At 35.4% G+C, this 22,522-nt stretch overlaps 1 pseudogene; it reads left to right on the top strand.

Annotated features, from left to right (window-relative positions):
• LOC103072995 (malate dehydrogenase, mitochondrial pseudogene) overlaps positions 1–3,284 on the top strand; it is a 4,595-nt pseudogene extending 1,311 nt beyond the window's left edge.
• Positions 3,285–22,522: the final 19,238 nt, after the last annotated feature.

Below are 22,522 nucleotides of genomic sequence, written 5' to 3'. Positions count from 1 at the left end.
CCCCAGAACCCCAAAAAAAAAAAAAAAAAAAAAAAGCTATCCTAGACTGGTTGCTAGAGAAACATTCTGATATGCTACATGTCTTGTGGAAAGACAGTAGGTTGACTTTCTGGACTGGAAGTCATACTGTTGTTAATGATTTGACTTCCTGGGCTCATTGCTGCAGATTGTGGGTAAAAGTTCTACTTTTATAGATGGTCTGTGAACTGAAAAAAAAAAATAAAAAGCCCAATGTGAGAGCTGTGAATTCAGTTTTCTTTGCAGCTTACTGAGGACTGTAGCCCAGGAGCCTCTCAGATAGCTCTGAGGGACTGTTCTGAAGAGGTGGTGGGGAAGGAGGTCAGTATATACATGATTTTGGTGATGGGCGTACTTGCAATCAATTATACATCTCAGTAGAAGGTTGATGCTAGTCATGAAGAGCAAATGTCTCCATTAGTAATTTTACCACTTTCCTAGGTATAAGAAGATGCAAGAAATTGTGCTCCTTAAATTTTCTTCTGAAAATATCTATCTGAAGCCCAGTTCAGCCAGATTTTCCCAGAGCATCGAGTGCCTCATTCCTGATCTTTGCCCTGAACTCCTTTCAGGGTGTGTTAAAGGTCAGCGATTCTATTGGCTAGTGACTTCATCCTTGTAGAAACAGACGGCAAGTGGCATTCTTTAGCTTGTAGGTCAACCATTGTCCACTTGTATAATCAATCTCTAATATGGAATATCACACAATCTGGATAAGTGTGATTTTGCCTCATAATTATAACTAGATGAAGCTTCATTGCAAAAAGCATTACAGAGGTGACATGTATTTTCATTGCTTCACATACGTAGGTATCAATACATAAAGTCATTGTGTCTTGTTATTTTTGTGCTAAGTTGAATCACTTGGATATGGTATTGTCCACCAGATTTCTTCATTGTAGAAAATCTTTCATTTTTTGCCATCAATAATTTGTAAGGTGATACTTTAAGATGCGGTAAATATCTTATAAATATCCTGTTTTCCAACAACATTTTACCCAGTCATTTAGCTTCATTGATGATTATGGCACAAAGGGTGGCAAGATAGTGATGTTTCCAATTATCTCATTCTTTCACTGCATATTAGCTTTCATTGTCAAGTAAAGAAAAGCTTTTTCTTTACTCTCCTTCCTTCTTTGTTAAAACATCATTATGGGACTTTCCTGGTGGCGCAGTGGTTGAGAGTCTGCCTGCCGATGCAGGGGTCTCGGGTTCGTGCCCCAGTCCGGGAAGATCCCACATGCCACGGAGTGGCTAGGTCCGTGAGCCATGGCCTCGGAGCCTGTGCTCCACAACGGGAGAGGCCACAGCAGTGAGAGGCCCATGTACCACAGAAAAAAAAAACAAAAAAACCCCACAAAATATCAGGGAGGGGAGCAAAAAATGTAGATATTTTAGAATGTGTTTGATCTTAAAGCACTACCTGTTTAAAACAAATAGATATAGCTATAAGTCAACATATATAAACCCCATGATAACCACAATCAAAAACCTACCATAGATACACAGAAGAAGAAAGAGAAGAACACTATACCAAAAAAAAAAAAAAAAAAAAAAAAAATCGTTATGGATCCATGGAAACTTTTGTTATTCGAATTTTTATAATGTATTACCTTCAATCATTTTCTTTCTTTCTTTCTGTGTTTTTCTTTTTTTTTTTTAATACACAATCTGTATTAAGTTTGGCCCATGGAAACACCTTTTCACTAGTTTCTTGTACTTTTCACACTTTCACATCAGAATCTGAACACATACTTGCTTCCTAGAACAACATATTACATGCTTATCTTGTACTTTGTCCCAAATATAGAATTAGCCATTTCTCCAAAGAACATTTGTGCCTTTCATTGGGAGCACATTATGACTTTACTTTTAATGCAGAAAAACTGGAATAATATTTTCTACCTTGCTGAAGATATTTGTTAAGAAGAAGTTATATTAAAAATATTAATAATCTTAACATTAAAATTCTGTAATAACTAAATAATCATTAGTAATATAACATATGCCTCCAAATTACTTAATAATTTTCTAAGCAGTCACGGGTTTATTGAACCACCTTGATCTTTGTACTTACCTTTGCATCCATAAATACACATGAGTATTATTGGACTACATTGGTAAAATAAAACAGGCAAGAATTACAAGGGACAAAGTTTGTTCAGTCACGTTTCCTTACAGGAACTTTCCTTTTGCAATATAGTAGTGAATAAAAATAGAAATATCAAATTTCCTTCTTTTGTCCCTCGCGGGCTCCTTCCCGCGCTGGTCCGCGCCCCACCTGCCACTGCCCGGCCTGCGGGCGCCGCTCTCCGCCGCAGCTTCGGCACCTCGGCCCAGAACAGTGCTAAAGCAACCGTGCTGGGGGCTTGGAGGAATCCGGCAGCCGCTTTCGCTTCTCCTGAAGAGCAGCCCCTCGGTGAGCTGCCCGACTCTCCACGGTATTGCTCATACAGCCGGAGTGGCCGCCAATGGGGGCCTCATCGAGACCAGAGCGATGGTGAAACGCCACCTCGGAGCTGGGCAGCTGCCAGACTGCCCGGAGGGCTGCGACAAGGTGGCTATTACCTACCGCGGGAGTCCCAAGAAAAGCAGGCATGACATGGGACGACCTGCTCAACACCCACGCCACAATCCTGGCCACCCTGACTGCTGCCTGTGACCGCACAGCCCCGAGACCATGATCTGCGTCATTTCAAATCCAGTTAACTCCACCATCCCAATCACAGCGGAAGTTTTCAAGAAACATGGAGTTTACAACCCTAGTAAAATCTTTGGGGTGACAACCCTCTTGTCCAAGCCAACACTTTTGTTGCCGAAGTGAAGGGTGTGGACCGGCTCGAGTCAACGTTCTTGTCATTGGCGGCCATGCTGAGAGGATCATCCCCCTGGATCTCAGTGCACCCCCAAAGTGGACTTTCCCCAGGACCTGCTGACTACCCTCACCGGGTGGATCCAGGAGGCTGGCACGGAGGTGGGCAAGGCTAAGGCCACAACAAACCCTGCCTCCCTGTCCACGGCGTACGCCGGAGCCCGCCGATTTGTCTCCTCCCTCGTGGGTGCGATGAACTGAAAGGAAGCCAAATGTTCCTTCGTCAAGTCCCAAGAAACAGACCGTCCGTATTTCTCCACACCGTTGATGCTGGGGGGAAAGGGCATCGAGAAGAATCTAGGCATCGGCAAAATCTCCCCCGTTTGAAGAGAAGGTGATTGCCAAGACCATTTCTGAGCTGAAAGCCTCCATCAAGAAACGAGAGAGTTTGTAAAAAAAACATGAAATGAGAAGGCGGTGAGCGAGCAGTCCGTTTCCTTAACGAATTAAGGCGTCATGTCAGTGTAAAGCCATTTCAGACACCTTTGTCTTTTCAGTTTGCTTTGGTGATGAGTATTGTATGAACAAAACACCCCTTCCAAATCTCGGGTCAGTCTATCAGTGCATCAATAAAAGCAGGCTTTGATTTTCTTTTTCAAGTTCTCTTCCAATTAAAAAAAAAGTATTTTTTTCTTTCAAATTTTTGAGTGTGGAAGAAAACAAATTCAAGGGAAGAGGAAAAAGTAAAAGTATATGTAAAAGTTCTGAAGTACTCCAGGCAGAGAAAATAATTGCTAGTAGTCATACTGGGAAAACTTTTGGATTTAATAAGATAAAAATTAGAAGTTTTATATGAAACAAAGATTAGAAAATAATTAGATTAATTTAATTCTCTCAATACTCTGTGTGAGAATGATGCAGGATGACCTAAACAATAGACTTTTTTGTGTTCTAACTGATACATGATGAATGAGATAAAATTTAAATAACACACAACATGTAACAGGCTTGTAAAATAAGAAAACAACAGCATGACTTAGAGGGAACTTTAGAAATCAATTAAAAGTTGAAAGATTTATTAAAATAATTTTGCAATTTAAATGTGACCTTTTTTATCTTTTAGGTCAAACCGATCATATATTTCTAACATACTGAACTATCAATAACTCATGTAATATTCCTCTTAAACAGATAAAAAATTCTGCTACAGCAGTAAATGACTGGGTTGCTGTGAAATGATGTTATAATAGTTTCAGTTGGCTTGAAGGAATTGATGTTATATTTATATTAAAAATAATTATTTATTATGAGAGTTTTCTACATTATTTCGAAGCTTCACATTCCCTTTTAAAAGAAGGACTTTAAAAACATTGAAAATGTTGAGGGCAGTCATCAAAATGGAATTGCCTTTAAAAATTAAATGCATGCATTTGCTTTATTTTTTTTAAGTCAACCCTGGTTTACTGGAAAAGTCACTGAAAGTGTTGTACGTATTAAAATATAAAATCAAATGATATAGGTGATCTTCAATTGATGAATAAAGAAAAAAATTAAAGTAGAAATTTCATCTTGACCTGTTTTCATTTCTGTCAGGCACATTTATGGATTTAAGGAACCTCTATTTCTAGCATATACTGAAAATGGATTAGAAGAAGGAACATGGAAGTGTGTTAATAATAAGAATTGCATTGCACATTTACTATGTGCCTGACTCTGTTGTGTTTAACTAACTCATCAATCTTTCTGACAACCCTACAAGAGAGATACCACTACTGGCACCATTTTGTAGAAGGGAGAACTGAAGCACAGGTTAATAAAATAATTCACCTGCAGTCACTTAATCTTGAGTGATGGAGTTAAGGCCCCAAACTAGGCAGTATTACTACACAGTTTCTTGTTCTAAGTAATGAGGTAATAAGCCTTAAAAACAGATCCAGAACAATTTATTTTAAAAAGAGATAAATGCAAGTTATAATGTTGAAATGCCTACACATTATAACATAAAACATTTTGAAACATACAGAATAAAACTTTCTTTAAATTTAAATCATTCACCAAAAAATTGAGAAAGAGTTGGAATTGGGAATAGATTCAAATTTTCTGAATTTAAATTCAGTTTTATTTTTGTAAGAACAAAAATCCTACTAATAAAATTATTAGAATTATGACTGATGAAATTAAGGGAGAAAAGGTATTATAATAACAATAAACTCATATATAATACTGTGTGCTATCCACTTTCCTAAGTATTGTGTATTTTAATACATTTAATCTACAGAACAGCCACATGAGATGTTACTATTCACACTTTTGAGATGAAGAAATTAAGGTACAAAAAGAATAAATACACTTCTCAAGGTCACAAAACTGATAACTAGCAAAGCCAGGATTCAAACTCATGAAGTTTGGATCCAGAGTTCTTGCTTTTAAGTCCAAAAAATGTCCACATTTCAATTTTGTGTCTGGGAGGATTTCTATTAGTAGAAATGAGGAAGGCAGAAAAAGCAAATGCTGTTTCATATTTTTCCCCCAAGAAATGGGGGAGATGAGTAAAAGTTTTACATATGCTATGTTTGAGTTGTCAAAAGGTGTGCTATACAAATGGAAATACATCTGAAATAAAAAGTAATATGCGGGACTATATCCTAGCCCAGAAATCAGAATAGAAATTTGTAATTCAGCTACTGTAGGGTTATTTAAACCAATAAAGTAGAAATAATAACATTATTAATAATAATAATTGTTATTACAATTATAATATGTACTATAATAATTCATTCTTATATTTAAGTTGTAGTTTGTAGCTGGAGTTCTTGTCACATATATTATTTTTTTTAACATCTTTATTCGAGTATAATTGCTTTACATTGTTGTGTTAGTTTCTGCTGTATAACAAAGTGAATCAGCTAATACATATACATATATCCCCATACCCCCTCCCTCTTGCATCTCCCTCCCAACCTCCTTATCCCACCCCATATTATCTTACTTAAACTCATATATTATTTAATTTAATGTCAGAGATTAAGCTCTATATAGAACAGAGAAGAATATCAAGACAACTCAGGAAGAAGAGTCAGTCAAGGAATAAGAAACATCTGTAGAGATGAGAACTGATCCAAATATAAACCAAATTTCAAGAGTTTCAGTAGTGAGTGAATGATGAGCTAGCAGAAGTGACAAGATATTCTGTACTTTCAAGAGGTTTTCAGAGAAAGAAAAGAGAGTTTAAAGAGTTAGTCAGGATTAAATGATAAAATAACTTTTAGCATAGGACAAGCTAGAACATTTTTAGAGATGGGGGAAGAGAACAGATGGAGAAAAAGCATTAAAGCACAGAATTGGGGAAGGGATGGTGAATGGATTGTGTTCTCTGTGACATGAGTAAATGAGATCAGAAACCCCATCTTTTTATTAGAGATCACGGACAATCTAGTAGATGAGAAAGTTTCAGTAGGAATTATGGGATAAGGAGCTAAAACATTTTGAGCTGGATGGCTGCAGAAAGATAGTCAATAAATTAATATGCTGAGAATAAGGAATGGGAGCAGAGTACTGAGAAGAAAAAAATGGCATAGACATGTAAGGAAGTGTATTAAGGGGTCAGGAAGAGAAACATTTTCAATGAAGTCTATGTCATCTACTGGTCAGCTTTATGTCTCAAGCACTTTTAGGAAGAATATAGTTCTTAACCACTTCAATCTTTTAAAGTTAAAATATAAGGCTCATATATCACTGTCATAATACAATTATTTGACATTCCTTTCATTGTGCTAAGTAGGCAGACAATGGTAAAATCTAAGACTGAATGAATTCTCAAATGGACCAATAAAGGATTTTTGTCATCATAAAATGTTAACTGGAAAAGGATTTTTAATTGTAATTACCATAATCTACATTGGAGCTCAGAGGAGGCAGTAAAGTCTATCACTAAATGATTTATCAGCAATGAATGTTTTAGTGTCCATAGGGTTCTTATGATTTTTAAAAGTTAACTTTTAAAAATCTCATTTAATTTCTCTAACTATTTAAGTTCTATTTATTTTAATCTTTAATTTGTGAAGCTATTTTTTACCTGCTTGAGTGTCCAAAATACGCTACACAGCTCTTGAGGGAAAACAAAATAAAAAAATCATGAAAAAATGAAAAAATAACAACTCTGCTCCTTGTAACATATAATTTCTTTATGAATTATGGATTCCATGAAAAGTACTAGAAAAATGTAAGTTTGTGATTTTTAAAAATTCTATGGAATGTAGACTTATTGTGGTGCTTTAGAAAAACACATGTTTCTGGAATCCCCCATGGAGTTCTAGAAACATCTAGACACAAATCTTGCATAAGAATCAAAGAGATGAGATGAAGGGGAATATCACCTAAATTCTTTGCATCAGAGTCACAGATGCATTGTCTGTGTGCAATAGCATTTATTTTGGTTATTTCTTCAATGTAGGATTATTCTATATACAGGATAGTTATCTTGAGTATGTATTAGAATTCTTCATCAAAATTTTACCTGAGTATTGTCTGAAAAATTATGGTAACAAACAAGAAAAACCGTTTAAAACCAAAATAAAAAATAATATTGCCCTCAAGGACAAAGTTCACTGTGGTCAACTATTATACAGCATGCAGTTTTTATACAATTTCTTATGTCATGGTATAACAAATTACCACGAACTTCATGGCTTAATGCAATACAAATTTATTATCTTACAGTTCTGGAGGCCAGAAGTTTAAAGTCAGTTTCACTGGACTGAAACCAAGATGTCCACCTGGCCAAGCTCTCTTTGGAGGAACTAAGGGATAATTTGTTTCCTTTCCTTTTTCAGCTTCTAGAGTTATATTTCTTGACTCATGGACTCTTCCTCCATCATCAAAGTCAGTGGCATAGCTCCTTTTCTCTCTGACTCTGCTTCCCTCTACTTCCTTCACATGGCTTTCTTCTTCTGTAGTCTGTGTCAAATATCTCTTACATAAGGGTACATGTGATAGCATTTAGATCTTGACTTTATAATACCTGCAAAGTTTTTTTGCCATATGGTAACATTCACAGGTTCCATGGATAAGGGTATGCATATCTTCTGAGGATCCATTATTCAGCCTACCACAGCATATAAGGCATAAAATAATCTGTAACACATTATCTAATGTGTTTTCCCTTTAATGTATGAAAAGGAAACTGTCAGGAAAACCATTAATAATTAAGAACTTACATACTTAAAGGAGCATATGGTGTCAAAAAATCATGCTTCTACAAATCCTTGGTAAACAAGGCTAAACTCAAACTCTAAAAGCAGTCACTTTCTTCACCCACAAATCTCCAAGAACGGATAACTGTGAGGACATATCCCGGCCACAGCACTTTTCTGTCAAAAACGCTACCTAGCAAGTGTTTGCCCATGGATGAAAGAGTAGGAATATAAGCAGAATATCATGAGATCCAATGAAAATCAGGAACCAGGTATATCCAAAATGAAGTGAGAATAATGTATATTTCTCTCTACCAATTGTCTAGGATTCTTTATATTTTTGTATATATGTATATGTATATATACATAAATATATATGTATATGTATGTGTATATATATACAATTATATATATATATATAAACTATAGATAGACAGATAAATAATTGATCATTTTATAAGTATGTGTGACATGACTGACTGGATCCACTCTACAATTGGTAGAGACAACAATGGCAGAAAACATAAATACTGTTTAAAATATTTTGTTAAAAATCACAGATTAGTAAGATCAGGTGGCATATACTTAGCTTTAATTTCAAATGAGAAAGGAAAATTGTGCCTTAGCAAACAGAGACCTAGCCATATTTTGACATGGCTTATTGTGGCAAGACAAGTGTGCCAATTCAGATCTTCACAAGTTCTTAATCAAGACATGAGGCTCAGTGTCTATGTGCCACTAATTGGGCTATTATGTGCTGTCATCTTTGTTAGTTAACTCTTCGTATGTTTATATAATATCTCTTCAACTAGAATTTTCACCCTTGATGGGATATAGCATAGTTAGGCATTAGACACAATCATGCATAGCAATACATATTCTAAGAAAAATGTTGTCTCTTTTTTGACAATGGTAAACCCAGGAGTTCAAAATTCATTGTCATCTAAAGTCATGCAAGCAAAACTTTTTCATCTATTCTAATGCTTAGTATAGCACCTCAGACATAGCATGTAATCAGTAAAAGTATATAGAATAGAACTCATTAATGTAATTTGTAAAATAAAAAAAAAATCTGTGCCCAGATAAATAATTTATTTTCAAGATGAGTACACACACACAAAAAATAGTGCTTCAACATCAGGAAATGCTTAGTCAAATAAGGTGTTGTCACCTTTTTCTGTGGAAAACTAATAAGACTCAGCTGTGATTTGAAGAATGTACCCTCCTTATTTTTCATCTATCCTTTATACTCAAGACTTGAATTCACAGACATTGCTGAGATGATTTGCCAAGGCTTAAGACAGCTTCTTATAATGAAGGAGGTAAGGTGGATGTTATAGAGACTGTTCTACCTGGGGACTGTTCTATTTGGGCACATGGCCAACCAAAGTAAAAGTTACATTTGTAAGTAGATTTCAGAGAGGAATAGTTTTGAAACTAAGTTCAGGACACTAAGATATAAGCATGCATAACCTTGGCAACTACTGAAATGAATAAGGAATGAGTCTAACCCATATTCTTTTTTTTCCCTTCCTTTTTGCTGGCTGGAATGAGTACATAATGGTTATAGCTGAAGATGCCATGCTGGACCATGAGAAATCTTTGTGAATGGAGACTCTCACAGGTTGAGTCCCTAAAGCAGACACTGAAATGAAGTGTAACATGCAAGATATTTATTAATAGTGCCATTTGGGTCATCCACAGTAGAAGTTAGGAGAAGGAAACAGGATTAGACAGAGGGAAAAGCTGAACTGAGATGGAGGTCCCACAATAGCCTCCAGAAATCTTATGAGATCTTTGGAGCTAGACTTGCCCTTCAAAATAGTCCTATGGCGGGATAAAGTGGCCAAAGCTTTACATTCATGTATTGATCAATCACTGGCTGTGGGTAACACTGGGAAGGCATAAGACCTTGAGTGAGGAACTTCTTTGCAGCTGAAGTAACCCCTCAGAGGTTGACAACTGTGTGTTCACAGCTCACCAACTGGGAAAACAGATCCTTCAGTGGTGGGCATCTGAAAGTACATCTCATTGTTCAACACAGTGGCCAAGTCCAGTGGGTAATAAGTTGGGAAGTATTGTGAGTTCTGGAACCCTGAGAGAACTTTCCAGGCTTGTACTGCCAACCTCTGGACTTTGACATGAGAGAAAACATTCAAACACACTCACTGAACCATCTCCACTAGCATGGCTTTTATTACCATCTTTATGATCTTGTGTCCCAAAATTTACCTCTAATCTATATCAAGTGCCAGTATTATATAGTATATGAACTACTTGGCATTTCCATTTGACACAATGACTGCATCTTTATGTCAACTTAAGCAAACTAAAATAAATCATCTCTCCACCAGACAAATTTTCTTTTTGTACTACCAATCTCAGTATATGACACAAAAATCCATGTAGATATTTTTATTTCAAGTCCAAATTTTTAGCTCAGGAACCATTTTATAAGCTGAGCTTTTTTATAGCATCTCATGATACCCCCATCATTCATTCAAAAGTCCCTTTACAAAAAAATTCCCTTCTACAAAGGGGCTATTTTCTCTTAATTCTCTAATCCTTTGTCCACACCATTTTCTCTTTCTATACGTTTATACTCATCTCCCCTCCAATTAACTTTTGGTAATTCCATTGCATTTGTAATTATTTATCTCCAAACAGAACATCATAATCTCTTTATATTATTGTGTCTCCAGCACCTACAAAGTGCCTGGCTCACAGTAGGTCTGTCTTCATACTGAGCAGATGAATGAATGCGAGCGTGAATGAAAGAAACCCCTTGGTTCCATCTATCCCAGTTTTCTCCCCTTTCCATAGAAGCATACCACAGTCCAGTCTTCACAAGTTATAACTGTAGTGAAATATAAACCTGAAAAATATATTAGGATCAAATAACAAACAATGACAAATATTAGAAAAAGTAAATTGTACTTAATTTGTTAAACAGTGTGGAGTCACAGAAAATTTTTAAGAAGCATTCAGGAAAGAACATGAGTGTTTAAATTCCAGGCTCTAGTTAATTAAAGATAACCAGAATGATCATTTCATTAACTGAATTCTTACTAGAAGTGTATGATCACTGTTAAACTGTGAATCACTTAATAGAAGGAACGCTGAAATCAAAATGATAGAATATTGACTTTGCTCATTAACTCTTCAGATAACATTAAAGCCCAAGAGGGGGAAAGGAAGTGGCTTAAAACTAAAAGGCTATGATAACGATTTAAAGTGACCTCCAAGAGTGTAAAGACACAGAACAAAATGCATTAAAGATGAGATGAGGGAAATATAACTGGAGAGAAGAATAATTTTTAAAATGCAAAAATATAAGATGTGCAAGTATGGCAGATACTTAGCTAAGTGTCATAGTAGATAACAAACTAGCCATGATCAGTGAATCAACTCCAGGGAAAACAAATGTAGTGTTAAATTCTAAGTAGCAACAGTATACCTGGAGATGATGCAGATTCTCAAATTATATTCTCAGTGTTTTGTCTGTTTTCTTTCTTTTTTTTACACTTCAATCAAGGAGCTGTGTGGAAAATGTGGGGCAGATACGCAGAAAGGAAATATAAATTGTTAAACTGTTACTTAATAACTTCAATAAAGGAAGAGTAAATAAGAAGCGACCATACTGAAAGGTGATTAAGAGTTATGTTCTGCAAAGGGTAGTGTCCAGGCCACTTCCACCAAGCTTTATAGTTTGGAAGGGATTAAGAGCTAAGAGTAACATGGCAGACTACATATGAGGGATGATTTCCAAATATGTGAAAAAATACCAACATAAGTTGCTATAAAGACAAAAATAAAAATTGATTACAACTTTCTTTGAATGATTTAAGTAAAATTCTACTGAACAGGAAATGATGCATTAAATCTTTTTGAGTTACCCTTATCCATTATAAACATTTTGATATTATCATTCTTAATATTGGTTGGACAAACTAATTAAAAAATATATTGCTCAGTGTATACATTTATAAATAGAGAAAATGACAGGGCTGTGGAGAAAGAGAGGAGCTAACGCTAAGGCAAACATGACACAGTGGAATGAATGCCAGCCTCACAAGTGATCTTGCAAAGGGTGATGATGAGTATTACCAGTGATTCACTTGTTCTCTGCTGGGAGCCATGCTGATCACATTCTGTGCTTAGTCACACTGAATTCTCTTAATGATTCTATGGATAGACACAATCATCAATCTCAGTTTTAAAAGGATGAACAGGCTTAACAAAATTAAGCACACTCATGCACTGGAATATGTACCCTATCTCGTGTTTGCTGGACACTAAAATACATGTCCCTAACCATAAATAATACTGGAGTATCAGTCTCAAGTAAACAGGACAGTCAGGTTGTTTTTTTTGTTTTTTGTTTTTCCTGCATCCCCAATCACATGGTATTTACTTAAATAATTGTTGAACTAATGTTAAAAATGGAAAATTTTGGAAAATAAATTGAGATAAAATGAAGATGTTAAAGAATCTACTGAGTATAACACACTCCTTCATTGTAAATGGATGGTATATGGACTGAATTGTGCTTCCCTAAAATCCATATGTTGAATCCCTAACCCTCAATGTGCTTGTATTTGGTGACAGGCCTTTTAAGAGATAGCTAAGGTTAAATGAGGTCATAATGTTGAGGCCTGAATCCAATAGAACTAGTGCCCTTTAAAAGAGGCAGAGAGATCAGAGATCTTTCTCCACAAGCACACAGGAGGACTCAGCAGAGTCCTTTGTCACCTTTGTGAGCCAAGAAGAGAGTTTTCAGCAGAACCTGAACCTTGCCAGACAACAATCTTGGACTTCCCAGCGTCTACAACTGTGAGAAAATTAATTTCTATTAGTTAAATCACACGGTGGTATTTTGTTATGGCAATATGAACAGACTAAGACAATAACTTTACTTTAAAAGGACTGCACTAAGCGTTTCCCTGGTGGCACAGTGGTTGAGAGTCCACCTGCCGATGCAGGGCACACGGGTTCGTGCCCCACTCTGGGAAGATCCCACATGCCGCGGAGCGGCTAGGCCCGTGAGCCAGGGCCGCTGAGCCTGCGCGTCTGGAGCCTGTGCTCCACAATGGGAGAGGCCACAACAGTGAGAGGCCCGCATACCGCAAAAAAAAAAAAAAAAAAAAAAGGACTGCACTAAAAATCATATAGTTTATAATGTTAGGTTAATAGGCTAAGAGCTGAAGTACAGACCTTAGCACCATAAAGGATAAAGTCAGAGAACAAAGTGATGAGGATGCTGGCTGTTCCTAAGAAAGTATGACTTTAAAGACATTCACCACTTTGTTATGCACCAGTTAAGAGCCAGACAGGGAGAGTTGTTGTTGTTTCCACTATTTTTGAAGATGTTTGCTTGCTTAAATCTGGGATAGGCACACTTCTGAATTATCTCTTTGTGTTTTTATTTTTGATACATTGGCTTCTGCTGATATTAAACAGATCAGATTTTCCAATATTCATGTAATATTTACAATAATTACACATTGGCAGGGGAAAAAGTAGCATAGAATTAGGACCATGGAATACCTGTTGGGGTGGAAACACTAAGAAAATCTACTTATAAAAGTGTTTTCAGTGTCATGCTTTTAATATTCTCTTTCATTTTTCATTTCTAATATCACTCAGTCAACGGCCTTAGCTGAGAGCTAAGCTCATAGTTTTAAGAGACTAACATGACATATTATTTCTCTTTAATTCAATGCTCAGATAGGAAGTTGATTAATACAGAAATTTTTAAAAAGATGAATTGGTTTGTGTTTACTTAAAATTATACAATGACCTAAAAATGAGTAAATACAAATGCACCATAATGTCACTTCCTTGATTAGCCTTTTGAGTTACTCACTTTCAGTTGCAAAAGGTTTAAATGAGAAAACCAAATAAACAAATCACATTGAATTTCTTCTTAAAAAAGGCACTGAAAGGTTAGGAGTAATTACAGATTAAAAAAATGTGGTAGAGGGTTACATAGAGAAAGATTTCTCCAAAATGTAAATTTGTTGATATTTAGTTTTCTATTCTAAACTATGATTTGATCTTCTATGTACCTCATGTATGATTTATTTTCTGAGGAGAAAGGTTTTTTTATTAGGTTGTGGTATCTGATCCAATATTGTTTTTAAATGTTCTTCACCATTTCCTATAAAAATAAGGTGAGAAAAGGCTGTTAAATCATTAAATTATCATTGGGAATATAAGCCTTAGAATTATATCTACAGCAAAAAGTATCTGATTGACTTTTAAAAATAGAACTCTAGCTCCTCACAATATATCATTCTAGTTTAATTCTTAATTATTTAGCCATATTGGGAAATTTCACAATTTTCTGCCTTTAAGTTTTAAGCTTCCCTGAACCTAATTTCCTTATCTATATTTTGAAAAGAAAATTTACAGTAATATGGCTGACAGAACTGACATGTGAAGTTCCCCTTCTGTTCAAACACATAAAAATCTTCATAACAAGAACATTTTAATTCACAAGAAAGTTTTCAACACAAAGCAACACTCTATTTATAATTTTACTTCAGAGTAATAAAACATGTGCTGTTTAGTCTTCTATATAACATTAATTATTGTTTCAACTTATTTGGTTTAAAATATTTGTGTGTATTCTGAAAGTGAGTACTGGACATGTAAAGACTGAAACATAAATAAAAGTATATTCATTGAAAAACAAAATGCATATTATATTTTCAAAAATGGAGGTAAAATTTAACAATTTCATTTTAGCAGGTATTATACCTGCTCATCACAAACATGTTAGGCACGTATAAAACCTGAAATATCATTTTTATAGCCCAAGTAAAGTATCTTAGTGTAAATAATTTTAAATAGCATGCTATGCTACACTCATGGGCTAAGCAAGACCATCTTAATTTTTATTAGCTATGTAGCCTATGCATATTAAGGGCTATTTTGAAAATGTCATTTTCAAAGTGAAAATCTTTTTCTCTTGTTTAAAACCACAACAGCCAAATTGTTACTTAGAAACATATTTGTAGCAAATTCCATTTTTGAAATGTGCATCTGCTAGAACCCCTGCAGTTGAGTTTCACTGAAGTTTTTAAACTCTTATGCTTCATTATTCGGGTCTCTGAATCTCAATAAGCTTTAACAGACACATTTTTTCTGTTTGAGTAGCACTCTCCATCAATCTTAATGAGTATTTTTACAACAATAACTTGTAAAGAACCATTCTGTCCATTAAATTACATGGGACTTTTAGCATCATCTTGAAAAAAAGATGCATCAGCTGTTTCCAACCACTTTAAAATACCAGATATATAACTTCTAGACTACAAAATGAAGTTGGCAGAACTTATATAAAAATGCTCTTGATATTCTCATGCAGGCTTTTCTAAGACCGGTATCAATGGAGAGGGCCCAGGTAAAATAAAAAAGGAAATGTTTAAACATTTGAGGAAAAATAAGAAGTAACACTTAGTAAATATGTTTAGAGCCAGAATGTGTGGAAAGCACTTTTGAGCACATCTGTTTAAAGGCTAAAGAAAGTTTTAGCATAAAAACAATGACCTTGAGCAAATATAGGCAAAAATAGATTTAAAATATGTGCTAATACATAGCTTTGGTAAAGTTTTGTACTGCCTTTTCTTTCCAGGAACTTGAGGAATATGAAGAAGAGTTTTAAACATCACTAAATTTAAGAATTTTTCTTGCTGAATTGAGAGGGCTCTGGGAAATAAGTTTATGTAACTGGAAGAAAAATATATCTGTTAATAGTTCCTGTTGTGTAAGAAAATGCCACTTCTATGTATTTTTTATAAAAAAGAGAAAATTTTATTGGACGTTTTCACTGCTATAATATTAATAAAAATACTGTATTTGAAAAATAAAAATAATTGAAATGATTCAATATTTACCAAGTTAAACTGATGGAAAAAATTAATAGAATAAATATTTTATCATGTTTTACAAGTCTACCTTCCAAATATTTAAATGTAATAGCAATATAGCCCAGAAATTTAAAAAATTGTACACATGTAATAGTCAGCTTCTTTCCCTCGATAAATCTAATGGCAAGTGAATTATGTTTTTGTGAAAGCAACTGAAGTTTCTCTGTTTCAGAAGCTTTCTATCAGAAGAGTGATGGCAAACAAGTGTCTCCCATACCATAAAATTATGGCAACATAAAATACATTGTGAATTCATCCTCTGGACATCAATAAAAAATATATCAAAATGTCTGTGTGTGTTTTATGTTCCTAATTCTGCCAGAAACACATTCTACTATAAACCACCAAAATGTGAACAAGTTTCAATTAAGCATGTCTTATATTTTATGTACATTTCATTATTCAACTGGTGCTCAGATGTAAACTAGGCATAGTAAATATATACTTCCCAACTCTGTCAATATTAAAAGTTAGATCAGACAAAAAGCTGAGAACTTAAGCTTTTGTATATGGTTAGTCCATTTTAGACTTGACAATTAAATCTCCAGTATTCTCAAAGTATTTTTATTCTAAAAACTAAATTGCTTTCTAATTAATCATAGCAGCTTGGTTTCACCAGATATCAAGACAGCACATAATATTGGGCATTAATTTAAGGCCTTACTCCACAAAGCACATTTTAATTATTTTATTAGCTATTTTTAGATTAAGTGACTATATATTTGCAGTAACTGAAATAAATAGATGATAAAATATTCATAATCTTTTACCTGTGATTATAAAATCCAAAAACCTCTGAAAGCTGAAAATATTTCCATAACTCAATGGGCAATAATATTTGACCTTCTTTGTATTCACTTAGTAAATTAATAGATTTGAGATTATTTATAGTTATCCCACTGGGCAGAGTATTGATATGTTTCTGTGAACATAACATTATGCTTGATTACAGACCCTGCCAGGAGTGTTATATACACAGTATATGTGCATATAACTCTCCAAAATATCTCCAAAATTTAAATTCTAAACATAGCTGGTTTCATGATTTTCAGAAAGGAGGTTATAGACATGTATAAATATTTAAGGGCACTGATTGATTTCCATATGTTAACATAGCCTTGCATCCAGGGATAAATCTCACTTGGTCATGGTGTATGATCCTTTTAATGTGCTGTTGAATTCAGTGTGCAAGTATCTTATTGAGGATTTTTACACCTATGTTCATCAAGGATATTGGTAGTCTTATTTAATTGTAGTGTCTTCAACTGATGTTGGTATCAGGGAGATCCCAACCTCATAAAATGAGTTTGAAGTTTTCCTACTTCTATTTTTGGAATAGTTTAAGAAAAATTGGTATTAATTCTTCCTTGAATGTTTGGTAGAATTCACCAATGAAGCCATAAGCTCATGGACTTTTCTTTGTTGTGGTGCTTCTAATTACTGACTTAACCTCTTTATTTGTTATTGATGTCTTCAAGCTTTCCATTTCTTCTTGATTCAGAAAAATAATACACACACACACACCCCACCACCACCACATTGGAATATTATTAGCCTTACAAAAGAAGGAAATCCTACCTTTTGTAGCAACATGAATCAACCTGGAATACAATATGCTAACTGAAATAAACCAGAGGCAGAAAGACAAATACTGCATGTCCGCACTTATATGTGGAATCTAAAATAGTCAAAGGTATAGAAGCAAAGAGTAGAATGGTAGTTTCTAGGAAACAGGGGGAGGGGAAAATGGGGAAATATTGGTCAAGGGATACAAAATTTCAGTTATGCAGATGAATAAGTTCTAGAGATCAACACTGTGAGTATAGCTAACAATACTGTGTTACATACTTGAAATTTGTTAAGAGAGTAGATCCTAAGTTTTCTTTCTACAAAAAAAAAAGAATAAATATAATATAATATGTGATGTGGTATTATATTAATTAGTTTGATTGTGATGATTATTTCACAATGTGTATTCTTACCAAATCATCAAGGTGTACACTTTAAATACATACAGTTTTTAATTTTCAATTATACCTCAAAAAGAAGCAAAAGTATAAGGATACTTTTCTATAGTAAGTAAGTAAAGGAGCCTAAAATTTTCTTCACAGTCCTCCATTCTGAGCTCTTTGTACTAAGATCAGAGCTAAGAAGGACCTTTCTGACCTTGGACCTACAACCCCTACTGTCCTTCCAGGAAGTCATATCTATTTGGATCTCATTGTACCCAGTACTTCACATGTTTGGCAGTCTCATTATCCATATTTGGAACCTGGGATTCCACCAGTGCCCTCTCATATGTAGTGGTAGAAATGTGCTCTTGTACTATAATTTGTTGGAAGAATGTGTTGCTTTGCATCCATAGTCAGAACTCTCCATAAAATACAGTACCTAATCTGACCACCCTCTCCTGAGCTTGGGTGACTGCAGGAGCCATCAGACTGGTCAGACTTTATCAACTGTTGTGCTTATATGTTCTCTTTTTAATAGAGCAATTGATAAAAGTCATACCATTCTTTTGCTTAGAATATTGCAGTGGCTCTCATTTCCACAGAGTAAAAATAATTCCTTCTGATGACCCAAAGGTGCTTCCTGTCCTGATTCTCCCATTGCTTCTCAGACCTCTTGCCCTCAGACTCACTCTCTTATCCTGTCAGCTCCAGCAACATTGCCCTCTGAAGGGCTGTTTTTCTCACACAGCTTAAGTATTTTGCTGTGATTACTTCTTCTGCCTGAAGTATTGTTCTCTAGAATGTCCACTTGGTGAACTTCCTCACCTCCTTCAATTATTTGCTAAAATGTCACCTTTTTTATTTTAATTTTATTTTAAAAAAAATTTATTTATTTGTGGCTGTGTTGGGTCTTTGTTGCTGTTACTGGGCTTTCTCTAGTTGCAGAACTCGGGGGCTACTCTTCGTTGCGGTGTGCAGGCTTCTTATTGTGGTGACTTCTTCTCTTGATGTGGAGCAGGGCTCTAGGCAAGTGGGCTTCAGTAGTTGTAGCACGCAGGCTCAGTAGTTGTGGCTTACGGGCTCTAGAGCACAGGCTCAGTAGTTGTGGTGCACGGGTTTAGTTGCTTCCCGGCATGTGGGATCTTCCCAGACTAGGGCTCAAACCCCTGTCCCCTGCGTTGGCAGGCGGATTCTTAACCACTGCACCACCAGAGAAGCCCAAATGTCACCTTTTAAATTAAAGCTGTTGACTACCCTTCCCAAATTTCAGCAGTCCCCAAACTCATTCTCTGTACTCCAAATCCCCCTTAATCTTTTCCATTTCTTTTTTCCATGGTATGTATAATCATTTGACACATAATATAATTTATTTATTTAATAGTCACACTGATAATAGAAAATTTTATCTGTATGCCAAGTTCATATAATAGTTTTTGTTATAAAATAGGCATCAACTAAATATTTGTTTTATGAATAAATGAATGAATGATTAAAATATGGTATGGACATTATCTTAATTCAGCTCTAATTTTAGAAAGTGCTGGATTATTGGAAAAAACATTGGATGAAGAATAAGAGATCTAGGGTTCTGTTTATTGTTCAGTATGTAATTGACTAGCTTTGGACAAGTTACTTAATTTGGGCTTCAGTGATATAATCTGTTACAACAACAACATAAAAGAGGAGATAGGACTACTAAATTTCTTGTTTCCCTTCTCATTTACCATCCTCTCGCTCTATGAGTGTTCCATAATTTGCCATAAAAAACCTAGAGAGAGGTACACAGCAATCAGTTGTACACAACAGATACTTGCAATTCACGGCGTATAGCAGGGACAGAATAAATAGCTGTTGAATAAATGAATGTATGTGTGGATGAAGATTGTTATGTGTATCATTTTAAATATTCAAATGTTAAGCTTATGAGTATGGAAAGTAATTATGGGACTACATGGAGGTTGGAGAGGCACTGCCAACCCTTCCACTGTATGATCATAGAAAAGAGAGCCACAATATAAAAGTCATTGATGGATCACATTCTACTAAGTGCAGTGAGCAATGATCCTTGTGGGACTGTAGAAAGGACACTTATGGAAGTGTGCCATGCCTGAGAAATTCTTTTTTATTCTTGTTAGTCTTAAAAATGCATCTATAGTTGGAAATGGATAATGACCTTCAAGAAATAAAAGATGACCTAAGCTTTCACAATCTTGCTCTGATGAGAGTAAGATACTAGTCCAAGTAGATATATTGCCATCAATTAGCCCATGTGCTATATTTCTGAAAATTTTGCAATTTCTATCTTTAAAATAGAATGTGACATAGTGGTACATTCATTTGTACTTTCACTACCAAGCTGAAAAATAATTGAATTCCACATGCCAACAATTCATAACACCCTTGAAAAGTTAGGCAAATGTTATTTTAATCATATTGATAAATACTTTAAAAATTAATTGACCTCGTCTAAGTATTATCATCAGAAATATCTCAATTCAGAATTAGTGGTTTTCTGCTAATATTAATAGCGTTGCTATAGGTAAAAACAATCACTAAAGGTAAATTCACTTAAATGTATTAAATCCATTCACAAAGGTACAATATATTGTGTTGAGAAAAATCAGAAAGAACTTTGAAAGCTTCTTTTGTCTCAAATGAGTAATGGATTATATCTGAGTATTGTCCAAAAGTTCAGGGTAAACCAGAAAGGACCATAATCCACAACACACAGCATGGACATAACCAGATTAAGATGGTTCTGTGAACTTTGTCAAAGCAGGAAGAAGGGGAAAAAATCCAAAGTAGCTTGAGGCAATAAAAATGCAGTGGAAAGTTGAAACAAAATTTGAGAAAAGCCAAGTACATAATTTATGATTCAAAGTGCTTATTATATCAATGGGCTAGAGAATGGTAGGGGATAGAACAATGAAGTCAAAATATCTGAGTTCTAGAGACTCAGAAAGGGCAGCAAGGCAAGCGATTCAGAAATAGACATGGGCGACCTAAGGATAAAATATAAGTGAAGTAGGCAGCTCTTTAATAATTCTGTCATGTGCTGTCATACACGGCAACCTACAAGACCCATGTAGGTTCACATCCTCCCACCACACAATGGGTCAGAAAACCAGTCTAAGTAAAACATCTATCTTCCTTAGCATAATAATGAAAATGTATTCAAAGTTAGGAAACCTGTATTCTAGACTTAAATATGTCTCACATAAAAATATACCACCAAAAAAGTAACAATAATTCAATCTCTTTTTCTAAAATTAAAAAAAACCCTGAAATTAGCCTTTTAGATTAAATGTTATTGTAGCCATCAACAGTGTTTTTTTATGCATAAACAATGATGGAGCTGGCTGCCATGTGTTCCAAAACACAATAGACACAAACAGAAATATTTGAATCTCTTCTGTTGAAGTAAGTGGTCAGTTAATGATAATTAACTTGCAATGTTATTTTCCCAGCCCTCCATACTTTCCAGCATCTCTGCTAAAAACCTTTTCTGTCCTGTTGTCCTTCTCAGGCTTTTGAAAAGCAGATTGATTCTTGCCTTTGTTCCTTCCACACCTAGAACAGTGCCAGACACCTGGTAGAAACTCAATAAATGTGTGTGGGACTAAACTAACCTTTGACTACGACCCTCAGAATGTCCAACAATGTCAAAGTCAAAACTGCTTCTGCAAAATATCCCGGCACTCCCTTTATAAACAAATCTACATGAGTATTTTTAACCGTGTTTCTTAGTTTGGGTTCCCAAGAATAATGCTTTAAATAATGACGTGAGTGTAAGCAGGTGCTGGAGTAACAGCAGAGTAGCTGCGGAGGGCAGGCAGATTGAGATGGGAAAGGAGGAAAATGACAACAAAGGATGAATGATTAATATTGTTATTGCCGTGAGCATCTGGGACTAGAATCCTCTAGAGACCCTCTGAAGAACTGTGTAGAATAGACTTTAGAATTGTCCTGCAAAATATAGGAAGTTGGGACATTTACCCATTGACTCCCATCCTTAATGGACAAAGTTGTTCCCAGTAGTCTTAAATTATTTGAACTTCTGTGAGGCATATTCAGAAGGGCTGAGTGGCCCAGTTCAGCTTTAGAAAGAGGCACCAGGCAGAAAGACGGAGGAAGGTTACACAGCACTTTTCAGGTGGATCAGTCAGCCTACAAGATGTTTCCACCAAGGCTGTGATGAAAACGGAGGTGTGCAGAGGTGACATGATATGGGGCATAAAAAGCATATGCTGGGTTTCCCAGGTGGCGCAGTGGTTGGGAGTCCGTCTGCCGATGCAGGGGACGGGTTCGTGCCCCGGTCCGGGAAGATCCCACATGCCGCAGAGCGGCTAGGCCCGTGAGCCATGGCCACTGGGCCTGCGCGTCCGGAGCCTGTGCTCCGCAACGGGAGAGGCCACACAGTGAGAGGCCCGCATACCGAAAAAAAAAAGCGTATGCTGCCATAGGATAGCTCATAATATTATATTTAAAAAATATTATAAATCATGTTAATGAAAACATAATCTTAGTAAATTAAATGCTCAATAATATATTATAAAAGGCAAACGGACCATTTCTTTAAATGATGGACTTTCAAGTGTGTTTCCTATGTTCTTT

This window comes from Lipotes vexillifer, unplaced genomic scaffold (assembly GCF_000442215.2).
Source record: "Lipotes vexillifer unplaced genomic scaffold, Lipotes_vexillifer_v1.1 scaffold1400, whole genome shotgun sequence".
In the NCBI taxonomy this organism is placed as follows: Eukaryota; Metazoa; Chordata; class Mammalia; order Artiodactyla; family Lipotidae; genus Lipotes; species Lipotes vexillifer.
This window is presented reverse-complemented; position numbering and strand designations above follow the sequence as displayed.